This window comes from Phalangium opilio, unplaced genomic scaffold (assembly GCF_054372755.1).
Source record: "Phalangium opilio isolate 3A_F unplaced genomic scaffold, DU_Popi_V2 ptg000056l_1, whole genome shotgun sequence".
NCBI classification, from domain to species: Eukaryota; Metazoa; Arthropoda; class Arachnida; order Opiliones; family Phalangiidae; genus Phalangium; species Phalangium opilio.
This window is the reverse complement of record NW_028324175.1, coordinates 3,393,488-3,405,012: the sequence shown is the minus strand read 5'-3', so window position 1 is coordinate 3,405,012 and position 11,525 is coordinate 3,393,488. Positions and strand designations below refer to the sequence as shown.

The 11,525-nt window shown below is 45.2% G+C and overlaps 1 non-coding gene across 1 annotated transcript; it reads left to right on the top strand.

The window, feature by feature from the left end:
* Positions 1-4,192: 4,192 nt before the first annotated feature.
* On the top strand, positions 4,193-4,265 carry TRNAT-GGU (transfer RNA threonine (anticodon GGU)). The gene has a single exon. It is a non-coding gene; the product is annotated as a tRNA-Thr (tRNA).
* Positions 4,266-11,525: the final 7,260 nt, after the last annotated feature.

The following is an 11,525-nucleotide window of genomic DNA, read 5'->3' as shown; positions in this document are numbered from 1 at the left end:
CGAGCATTTAACTTTTGGGCTTCCGTGGCGCAATGGTTAGCGCGTTCGGCTGTTAACCAATAGGTTGGTTGTTCGAGCCCATCCGGGAGCGGTGTTGTGAGGTCTCAGATGTGACGCAAAAAGTCAAGGTTTTTACACAATACCTGACGAGCATTTAATTTTTGGGCTTCCGTGGCTCAAAGGTTAGCGCGTTCGGCTCTTAACCTAAAGGTTGGTGGTTCGTGCCCATCCGGGAGCGGTGTTGTGGCGTCTCAGATGTAACGTAAAATTTCAGAGTTTTTCCACAATACCTGACGAACATTTAATTTTTGGGCTTCCTTGGCGCAATTATTAGCGCGTTCAACTGTTAATCGAAAGGCTGGTGGTTCAAGCCCACCCGGAAGAGGTGTTGTGGGGTCTCAGATGTAGCGTAAAAAGTCAAAACTTATCCACAATACGTGACAACCATTTAATTTCTGAGATTCCGTGGCTCAATGGTTAGCGCGTTCGGCTGTTAACCAATAGGTTGGTGGTTCGAGCCCACCCGGGAGCGGTGGTGTGGGATCTCAAATGTAACGTAGAAAGCCAAAGTTTTGCCACAATACCTGACGACCATTAAATTTTTGGGCTTCCTTGGCGCAATGGTTAGCGCGTTCGGCTGTTAACCGAAAGGTTGGTGGTTCGAGCCCAACCGTGAGAGGTGTTGTAGGGTCTCAGATGTAACGTAATAAGTCATAACTTATCCACAATTATATAAAAAAGACTTGGTTTGCCCAAGCCTTAAAAACAAAACGATAAGAGTTTTTCCAGTTGTCTGAAGCGCAGATATTATTTTTTTCTATTGAATTTTAAAGACAATCCGTATTTTACTACTCTTTAGAATTTAATTCAATCACCTGATTTTACTGCTAATGGATTAGTTTCCTATAAATTAATTGAAATAAAAAATTACTTATCTCAGATTTTTCAACAACAATTCCATTTTCCTGAAACATTTTATCATGAAATTTTTTCTTTTCAATGGAGAACGTACTTTAATTTTCAAATAATTCTCTCATTAATAATGTATTTTATGCGGTCTTTTAGAATACAAAGGGGGGCTGTTATCACCTTTCTAATATTTGATAAACGGGTTCGTTTCTTCTCTAAGCACAGTCACAATTATTGAACTGTGTATATCAGTACTTGTGGGAAAGATTTTAGAAGTGTTGGTTGAGTTGCTATTTAGTTGACAACATTATGAAAACTTGATGTGTTTGAAACCTTTTGAAAGGAAAATTCTCGGAAATTAAAAAAGAAAGTGTCAATTTGATTAAATTTACACGATATCCCTCAAAATAATAAATTCATGATAAAATATTTCAGGAAAATGGAATTGTTGTTGAAAAATCTGAGATAAGTAATTTTTTATTTCAATTAATTTATAGGAAACTAATCCATTAGCAGTAAAATCAGGTGATTGAATTAAATTCTAAAGAGTAGTAAAATACGGATTGTCTTCAAAATTCAATAGAAAAAAATAATATCTGCGCTTCAGAAAACTGGAAAAACTCTTATCGTTTTGTTTTTAAGGCTTGGGCAAACCAAGTCTTTTTTATATAATATCTGTTCCTTCAGCCTTAATTTGTATTAATATATTATAAAAATAATTTTATGCTTGTCAAACGTCATTTATTCGATGTTTCAGTAAGATGTTCATGAGAATATTGGCTCACTCCAAGTGCCTCTCATTATTTTATATGAAAGATTAAAATTTTAAATCATTTGGCAGGGAGTGGTGAATTAATTCACATTTGGTAGGCGGGTGGTAAATTAATTCACCATAGATAGGCGGGTGGTAACTTATTTCATATAAAAAGGCGGTTGGTGACTCAATTAAGTTTAGTTGACCTTTTTGTAAAGATTTAAAAAAAGTTGTCTAAACCACGCGCCAGCACGCGCACATTTCATTGAAAGTTTGTTATTTAAGAATTTTCCCTTATATATACTAAGATTCTTCATCAAAAATAGACAACGAGCTTTCCAAGACTCGAACCTGCAATGTTTTGCCTCGAATGCAAACGCGTTATCCATTACGCCACAAGCCCGTACTTCGTAACAAAATATTATCTAAACATTGTACTTATAGGATTATTTCATTTATGTTGAATAAAAGATCTGTAAAAATAAACAACGAGCTTGCCAGGACTCGAACCTGCAATCTTCTGCTCCATAGGCAGACGCGTTATCCTATGCGCCACAAACCCGATGGAGGCTGAATAAAATGTTTATGCAAACAGTGTAATATATTTAACGGTTTTACCATGATTTATAAATTAATTAAAATATAATACTTAGACTTAATTGTTCTTAATCAAACTTCAGAAGTTCAACATTCAATAGTTGCTTGATAATCCAAAAGTGTTCCGAACCTTAACTTCGCAGTAGTTTCTAAGTTATTCGATGGAGTGGACCACCAAAAATCCCATGCTTTTTCAATGGGACGCTAAGCCTAAAATCTGTGAATTATTTCTTTAACATTACGGGAGGGTGTGGGTTCTTATCTAGAAGGGCCTACCGGCCCTCTAGAATACCTGACAACCATTTAATCTCTGAGCTTCCGTGGCTCAATGGTTAGTGCGTTCGGCTGTTAACCGAAAGGTTGGTGGTTCGTGCCCAACCGGAAGAGGTGTTGTAGGGTCTCAGATGTAACGTAAAAAGTCATAACTTATCTACAATACCTGACAACCATTTAATTTGTGAGCTTCCGTGTCTCAAAGGTTAGCGCGTTCGGCTGTTAATTAATAGGTGTGTGGTTCGAGCCCATCCAGGAGCGGTGTTGTGACGTCTCAGATGTGATGTAAAAAGTCAAGGTTTTTTCCACAACACCTGACGACCATTTAAATTTTGGGCTTCCGTGGCTTAATGGTTAGCGCGTTCGGATGTTAACCAATAGGTTGGTGGTTCGAGCCCATCCAGGAGCGGTGTTGTGAGGTCTCAGATGTAACGTAAAATGTCAGAGTTTTTCCACAATACCTGACGAACATTTAATTTTTGGGCTTCCGTGGCGCAATGATTAGCGCGTTCAGCTGTTAATCGAAAGGTTGGTGGTACGAGCCCACCCGGGAGAGGTGTTGTGGGGTCTCAGATGTAGCGTAAAAAGTCAAAACGTTTCCACAATACGTGACAACCATTTAATTTCTGGGCTTCCGTGGCTCAATGATTAGCGCGTTCGGCTGTTAACCAATAGGTTGGTGGTTCGAGCCCACCCGGGAGCGGTGTTGTGGGATCTCAAATGTAACGTAAAAATTCAAGGTTTTTTCACAATACCTGACGAACATTTAATTTTTGGGCTTCCTTGGGGCGATGGTTAGCGCGTTCGGCTGTTAACCGAAAGGTTGGTGGTTCGATCCCAACCGGGAGAGGTGTTGTAGGGTATCAGATGTAACGTAATAAGTCATAACTTATCCACAATACCTGACAACCATTTAATTTCCGAGCTTCCTTGGCTCAATGGTTATCGCGTTCGGCTGTTAACCAATAGGTTTGTGGTTCGAGCCCATCCGGGAGCGGTGTTGTGAGGTCTTAGATGTGACTTAAAAAGTCAAGGTTTTTACGCAAAACCTGACAAGCATTTAATTTTTGGGCTTCCGTGGCGCAATGGTTAGCGCGTTCTGCTGTTGACCCATAGGTTGGTGGTTCGAGCCCACCCGGGAGCGGTGTTGTGGGATCTCAAATGTAACGTAGAAAGCAAAAGTTTTTCCACAATACCTGACGAGCATTTAATTTCTGAGCTTCCGTGGCTCAATGGTTAGCGCGTTCGGCTGTTAGCCAATAGGTTGGTGCTTCAAGCATACCCGGGAGCGGTGTTGTGGGATCTCGAATGTAACGTAGAAAGCCAAAGTTTTTCCACAATACCTGACGACCATTTAATTTTTGGGCTTCCGTGGCGCAATGGTTAGCGCGTTCGGCTGTTAACCGAAAGGTTGGTGGTTCAAGCCCATCCGGGAGCGGTATTGTGACGTCTCAGATGTTACGTAAAAAGTCAAGGTTTTTCCACAATACCTGACGACCATTTAATTTTTGGGCTTCCGTGGCTCAATAGTTAGCGCGGTCGGCTGTTAACCAATAGGTTGGTGGTTCGAGGCCACCCGGGAGCGGTGTTGTGGGATCTCACATGTAACGTGGAAAGCCAAAGTTTTTCCACAATACCTGACGACCATTTAATTTTTGGGCTTCCGTGGCGCAATGGTTAGCGCGTTCGGCTGGTAACCGAAAGGTTGGTGGTTCAAGCCCACCCGGGAGCGGTGTTGTGGGATCACGAATGTAACGTAGAAAGCCAAAGTTTTTCCAGAATACCTGACGACCATTTAATTTTTGGGCTTCCGTGGCGCAATAATTAGCGCGTTCAGCTGCTAATCGAAAGGTTGGTGGTTCGGGCCCACCCGAGAGAGGTGTTGTGGGGTCTCAGATGTAGCGTAAAAAGTCAAAACTTTTCCACAATACGTGACAACCATTTAATTTCTGAGCTTTCGTGGCTCAATGGTTAGCGCGTTCGGCTGTTAGCCAATAGGTTGGTGGTTCGAGCCCACCCGGGAGCGGTGTTGTGGGATCGCAAATGTAACGTAGAAAGCCAAAGTTTTTCCACAATACCTGACGACCATTTAATTTTTGGGCTTCCGGGGCGCAATGGTTAGCGCGTTCAGCTGTTATTCAAAAGACTGGTGGTTTGAGCCCTTTCGGGAGCGGTGTTGTGAGGTCTCAGATGTGACGTAAAAAGTCAAGGTTTTTCCACAATACCTGACGACCATTTAATTTTTGAGCTTCCGTGGCGCAACGGTTAGCGCGTTCTTCTGTTAATCGAAAGGTTGGTGGTTCGAGCCCACCCGGGAGAGGTGTTGTGGGGTCTCAGATGTAGCGTAAAAAGTCAAAACTTATCCACAATACGTGACAACCATTTAATTTCTGAGATTCCGTGGCTCAATGGTTAGCGCGTTCGGCTGTTAACCAATAGGTTGGTGGTTCGAGCCCACCCGGGAGCGGTGGTGTGGGATCTCAAATGTAACGTAGAAAGCCAAAGTTTTGCCACAATACCTGACGACCATTAAATTTTTGGGCTTCCTTGGCGCAATGGTTAGCGCGTTCGGCTGTTAACCAATAGTTTAGTAGTACGAGCCCATCCGGGAGCGGTGTTGTGAGGTCTCAGATGTGACGTAAAAAGTCAAGGTTTTTCCACAATACCTGACGACCATTTAATTTTTGGGCTTCCGTGGCGCAATGGTTAGCGCGTTCTTCTGTTAATCGAAAGGTTGGTGGTTCGAGCCCACCCGCGAGAGGTGTTGTGGGGTCTCAGATGTGACGTAAAATGTCAGAGTTTTTCCACAATACCTGACGAATATTTAATATTTGGGCTTCCTTGGCGCAATGGTTAGCGCGTTTGGCTGTTAACAGAAAGGTTGGTGGTTCGAGCACACCCGGGAGCGGTGCTATGAGGTCTCAGATGTTACGTAAAAAGTCAAAGTTTTTCCACAATACCGGACGACCATTTAATTTCAGAGCTTCCGTGGCTCAATGGCTAGCGCTTTCGGCTTTTAACCGAAATTTTGGTTTTTCGAGCCCATCCGGGAGCGTTTTGTGAGGTCTCAGATGTAACGTAAAAAGTCAGAGTTTTTCCACAATACATGACGACCATTTAATATTTAGGCTTCCGTGGCGCAATGGTTAGCGCGTTCAGCTGCTATTCAAAAGACTGGTGGTTTGAGCCCTCCCGGGAGCGGTGTTGTGACGTCTCGAATGTAACGTAAAATGTCAGAGTTTTTCCACAATACCTGACGAACATTTAATTTTTGGGCTTCTTTGGCGCAATTATTAGCGCGTTCAACTGTTAATCGAAAGGCTGGTGGTTCAAGCCCACCCGGAAGAGGTGTTGTGGGGTCTCAGATGTAGCGTAAAAAGACAAAACTTATCCACAATACGTGACAACCATTTAATTTCTGAGATTCCGTGGCTCAATGGTTAGCGCGTTCGGCTGTTAACCAATAGGTTGGTGGTTCGAGCCCACCCGGGAGCGGAGGTGTGGGATCTCAAATGTAACGTAGAAAGCCAAAGTTTTGCCACAATACCTGACGACCATTTAAATTTTGGGCTTCCGTGGCGCAATGGTTAGGGCGTTCGGCTGTTAACCGAAAGGTTGGTGGTTCGAGCCCAACCGGAATAGGTGTTGTGACGTCTCAGATGTGACGTAAAAAGCCAAGGTTTTTTCCACAACACCTGACGACCATTTAATTTTTGGGCTTCCGTGGCGCAATGGTTAGCGCGTTCGGCTTTTAACCAATAGGTTGGTGGTTCGAGCCCATCCGGGAGCGGTGTAGTGAGGTCTCAGATGTAACGTAAAATATCAGATTTTTTCCACAATACCTGACGAACATTTAATTTTTGGGCTTCCGTGCCGCAATGACTAGCGCGTTCAGCTGTTAATCGTAAGGTTGAAGGTTCGAGCCCACCCGGGAGAGGTGTTGTGGGGTCTCAGATGTAGCGTAAAAAGTCAAAACTTTTCCACAATACGTGACAACCATTTAATTTCTGAGCTTCCGTGGCTCAATGGTTAGCGCGTTCGGCTGTTAACCAATAGGTTGGTGGTTCGAGCCCATCCGGGAGCGGTGTTGTGACGTCTCAGATGTGACGTAAAAAGTCAAGGTTTTTCCACAATACCGGACGACCATTTAAATTTTGGGCTTCCGTGGCGCAATCGTTAGCGCGTTCGGCTGTTAAAAGAAAGGTTGGTGGTTCGAGCACACCCGGGAGCGGTGCTATGAGGTCTCAGTTGTTACGTAAAAAGTCAAAGTTTTTCCACAATACCGGACGACCATTTAATTTTTGGGCTTCCGTGGCGCAATGGTTAGCGCGTTCAGCTGCTATTCAAAAGACTGGTGGTTTGAGCCCTCCCGGGAGCGGTGTTGTGACGTCTCAGATGTAACATAAAATGTCAGAGTTTTTCCACAATACCTGACGAACATTGAAATTTTGGGCTTCCGTGGCGCAATGGTTAGCGCGTTCAGCTGTTAATCGAAAGGTTGGTGGTTCGAGCCCACCAGGGAGAGGTGTTGTGGGGTCTCAGATGTAGCGTAAAAAGTCAAAACTTTTCCACAATACGTGACAACCATTTAATTTCTGAGCTTCCGTGGCTCAATGGTTAGCGCGTTCGGCTGTTAACTAATAGGTTAGTGGTTCGAGCCCACCCGGGAGCGGCGTTGTGGGATCTCAAATGTAACGTAGAAAGCCAAAGTTTTTCCACAATACCTGACGATCATTTAATTTTTGGGCTTCCGTGGCGCAATGGTTAGGGCGTTCGGCTGTTAACTAATAGGTTGGTGGTTCGAGCCCACCCGGGCGCGGTGTTGTGGGATCTCAAACGTAACGTGGAAAGCCAAAGTTTTTCCACAATACCTGACGACCATTTAATTTTTGGGCTTCCGTGGCGCAATGATTAGCGCGTTCAGCTGTTAATCGAAAGGTTGAAGGTTCGAGCCCACCCGGGAGAGGTGTTGTGGGGTCTCAGATGTAGCGTAAAAAGTCAAAACTTTTCCACAATACGTGACAACCATTTAATTTCTGAGCTTCCGTGGCGCAATGGTTAGCGCGTTCAGCAGTTAACAAATAATTTAGTGGTTCGAGCCCACCCGGGAGCGGCGTTGTGGGATCTCAAACGTAACGTAGAAAGCCAAAGTTTTTCCACAATACCTGACGACCATTTAATCTTTGGGCTTCCGTGGCGCAATGGTTAACGCGTTCGGCTGTTAACCAATAGGTTGGTGGTTCGAGCCCACCCGGGAGCGGTGTTGTGGGATCTCAAATGTAACGTAGAAAGCCAAAGTTTTTCCACAATACGTGACGACCATTTAATTTCTGAGCTTTCGTGGCTCAATGGTTAGCGCGTTCGGCTGTTAACCAATAGGTTGGTGGTTAGAGCCCATCCGGGAGCGGTGTTGTGAGGTCTCAGATGTGACGTAAAAAGTCAAGGTTTTTCCACAATACCTGACGAACATTGAATTTTTGGGCTTCCGTGGCGCAATGGTTAGCGCGTTCAGCTGTTAATCGAAAGGTTGGTGGTTCGAGCCCAACCGGGAGAGGTGTTGTGGGGTCTCAGATGTAGCGTAAAAAGTCAAAACTTTTCCACAATACGTGACAACCATTTAATTTCTGAGCTTCCGTGGCTGAATGGTTAGCGCGTTCGGCTGTTAACCAATAGGTTGGTGGTTAGAGCCCATCCGGAAGCGGTGTTGTGAGGTCTCAGATGTAACGTAAAATGTCAGAGTTTTTCAACAATACCTGACGAACATTTAATTTTTGGGCTACCCTGGCGCAATTATTAGCGCGTTCAACTGTTAATCGAAAGGCTGGTGGTTCAGGCCCACCCAGAAGAGGTGTTGTGGGGTCTCAGATGTAGCGTAAAAAGTCAAAACTTATCCACAATACGTGACAACCATTTAATTTCTGAGCTTCCGTGGCTCAATGGTTAGCGCGTTCGGCTGTTAACCAATAGGTTGGTGGTTCGAGCCCACCCGGGAGCGGTGGTGTGGGATCTCAAATGTAACGTAGAAAGCCAAAGTTTTGCCACAATACCTGACGACCATTAAATTTTTGGTCTTCCGTGGCGCAATGGTTAGCGCGTTCGGCTGTTAACCAATAGGTTGGTGGTTCGAGCCCATCCGGGAGCGGTGTTGTGAGGTCTCAGATGTAACGTAAAATGTCAGAGTTTTTCCACAATACCTGACGAACATTTAATTTTTGGGCTTCCGTGGCGCAATGATTAGCGCGTTCAGCTGTTAACCGAAAGGTTGGTGGTTCGAGCCCATCCGGGAGCGGTGTTGTGACGTCTCAGATGTAACGTAAAATGTTAAAACTTTTCCACAATATGTGACAACCACTTAAATTCTGAGCTTCCGTGGCTCAATGGTTAGCGAATTCGGCTGTTAACGAATAGGTGTGTGGTTCGAGCCCATCCGGGAGCGGTGTTGTGACGTCTCAGATGTGACGTAAAAAGTCAAGGTTTTTTCCACAGCACCTGACGACTATTTAATTTTTGGGCTTCCGTGGCGCAATGATTAGCGCGTTCAGCTGTTAATCGAAAGGTTGAAGGTTCGAGCCCACCCGAGAGAGGTGTTGTGGGGTCTCAGATGTAGCGTAAAAAGTCAAAACTTTTCCGCAATACGTGACAACCATTTAAATTCTGAGCTTCCGTGGCTCAATGGTTAGCGCGTTCGCCTGTTAACCAATAGGTTGGTGGTTCGAGCCCATCCGGGAGCGGTGTTGTGACGTCTCAGATGTGACGTAAAAAGTCAAGGTTTTTCCACAATACCGGACGACCATTTAATTTTTGGGCTTCCGTGGCGCAATCGTTAGCGCGTTCGGCTGTTAACAGAAAGGTTGGTGGTTCGAGCACACCCGGGAGCGGTGCTATGAGGTCTCAGATGTTACGTAAAAAGTCAAAGTTTTTCCACAATACCGGACGACCATTTAATTTTTGGGCTTCCGTTGCGCAATGGTTAGCGCGTTCAGCTGCTGTTCAAAAGACTGGTGGTTTGAGCCCTCCCGGGAGCGGTGTTGTGACGTCTCAGATGTAACATAAAATGTCAGAGTTTTTCCACAATACCTGACGAACATTGAATTTTTGGCCTTCCGTGGCGCAATGGTTAGCGCGTTCAGCTGTTAATCGAAAGGTTGGTGGTTCGAGCCCACCCGGGAGAGGTGTTGTGGGGTCTCAGATGTAGCGTAAAAAGTCAAAACTTTTCCACAATACGTGACAACCATTTAAATCTGAGCCTCCGTGGCTCAATGGTTAGCGCGTTCGGCTGTTAACCAATAGGTTAGTGGTTCGAGCCCACCCGGGAGCGGCGTTGTGGGATCTCAAATGTAACGTAGAAAGCCAAATTTTTTCCACAATACCTGACGGTTTAATTTTTGGGCTTCCGTGGCGCAATGGTTAGGGCGTTCGGCTGTTAACCAATAGGTTGGTGGTTCGAGCCCTCCCGGGCGCGGTGTTGTGGGATCTAAAACGTAACGTAGAAAGCCAAAGTTTTTCCACAATACCTGACGACCATTTAATTTTTGGGCTTCCGTGGCGCAATGATTAGCGCGTTCAGCTGTTTATCGAAAGGTTGAAGGTTCGAGCCCACCCGGGAGAGGTGTTGTGGCGTCTCAGTTGTAGCGTAAAAATTCAAAACTTTTCCACAATACGTGACAACCATTTAATTTCTGAGCTTCCGTGGCTCAATGGTTAGCGCTTTCGGCTGTTAACCAATAGGTGGGTTGTTCGAGCCCATCCGGGAGCGGTGTTGTCAGGTCTCAGATGTGACGCAAAAAGTCAAGGTTTTTACACAATACCTGACGAGCATTTAATTTTTGGGCTTCCGTGGCGCAATGGTTAGCGCGTTCAGCAGTTAACAAATAGGCTAGTGGTTCGAGCCCACCCGGGAGCGGCGTTGTGGGATCTCAAACGTAACGTAGAAAGCCAAAGTTTTTCCACAATACCTGACGACCATTTAATTTTTGGGCTTCCGTGGCGCAATGGTTAACGCGTTCGGCTGTTAACCAATAGGTTGGTTTTTCAAGCCCACCCGGGAGCGGTGTTGTGGGATCTCAAATGTAACGTAGAAAGCCTAAGTTTTTCCACAATACCTGACGACCATTTAATTTTTGGGCTTCCGTGGCGCAATGGTTAACGCGTTCGGCTGTTAACCAATAGGTTGGTTTTTCAAGCCCACCCGGGAGCGGTGTTGTGGGATCTCAAATGTAACGTAGAAAGCCTAAGTTTTTCCACAATACGTGACGACCATTTAATTTCTGAGCTTCCGTGGCTCAATGGTTAGCGCGTTCGGCTGTTAACCAATAGGTTGGTGGTTCGAGCCCACCCGGGAGCGGTGTTGTGAGGTCTCAGATGTGACGTAAAAAGTCAAGGTTTTTACACAATACCTGACGAGCATTTAATTTTTTAACTTCCGTGGCGCAATGGTTAGCGCGTTCGGCTGTTAACCAATAGGTGGGTTGTTCGAGCCCATCCGGGAGCGGTGTTGTCAGGTCTCAGATGTGACGCAAAAAGTCAAGGTTTTTACACAATACCTGACGAGCATTTAATTTTTGGGCTTCCGTGGCTCAATGGTTAGCGCGTTCGGCTGTTAACCAATAGGTTGGTGGTTCGAGCCCACCCGGGAGCGGTGGTGTGGGATCTCATATGTAACGTAGAAAGCCAAAGTTTTGCCACAATACCTGACGGCCATTAAATTTTTGGGCCTTCTTGGCGCAATTGTTAGTGCGTTCGGCTGTTAACCGAAAGGTTGGTGGTTCGAGCCCAACCGGAAGAGGTGTTGTAGGGTCTCAGATGTAACGTAAAAAGTCGTAACTTATCTACAATACCTGACAACCATTTAATTTCTGAGCTTCCGTGGCTCAAAGGTTAGCGCGTTCGGCTGTTAACCAATAGGTGTGTGGTTCGAGCCCATCCGGGAGCGGTGTTGTGACGTCTCAGATGTGACGTAAAAAGTCAAGGTTTTTTCCACAACACCTGACGA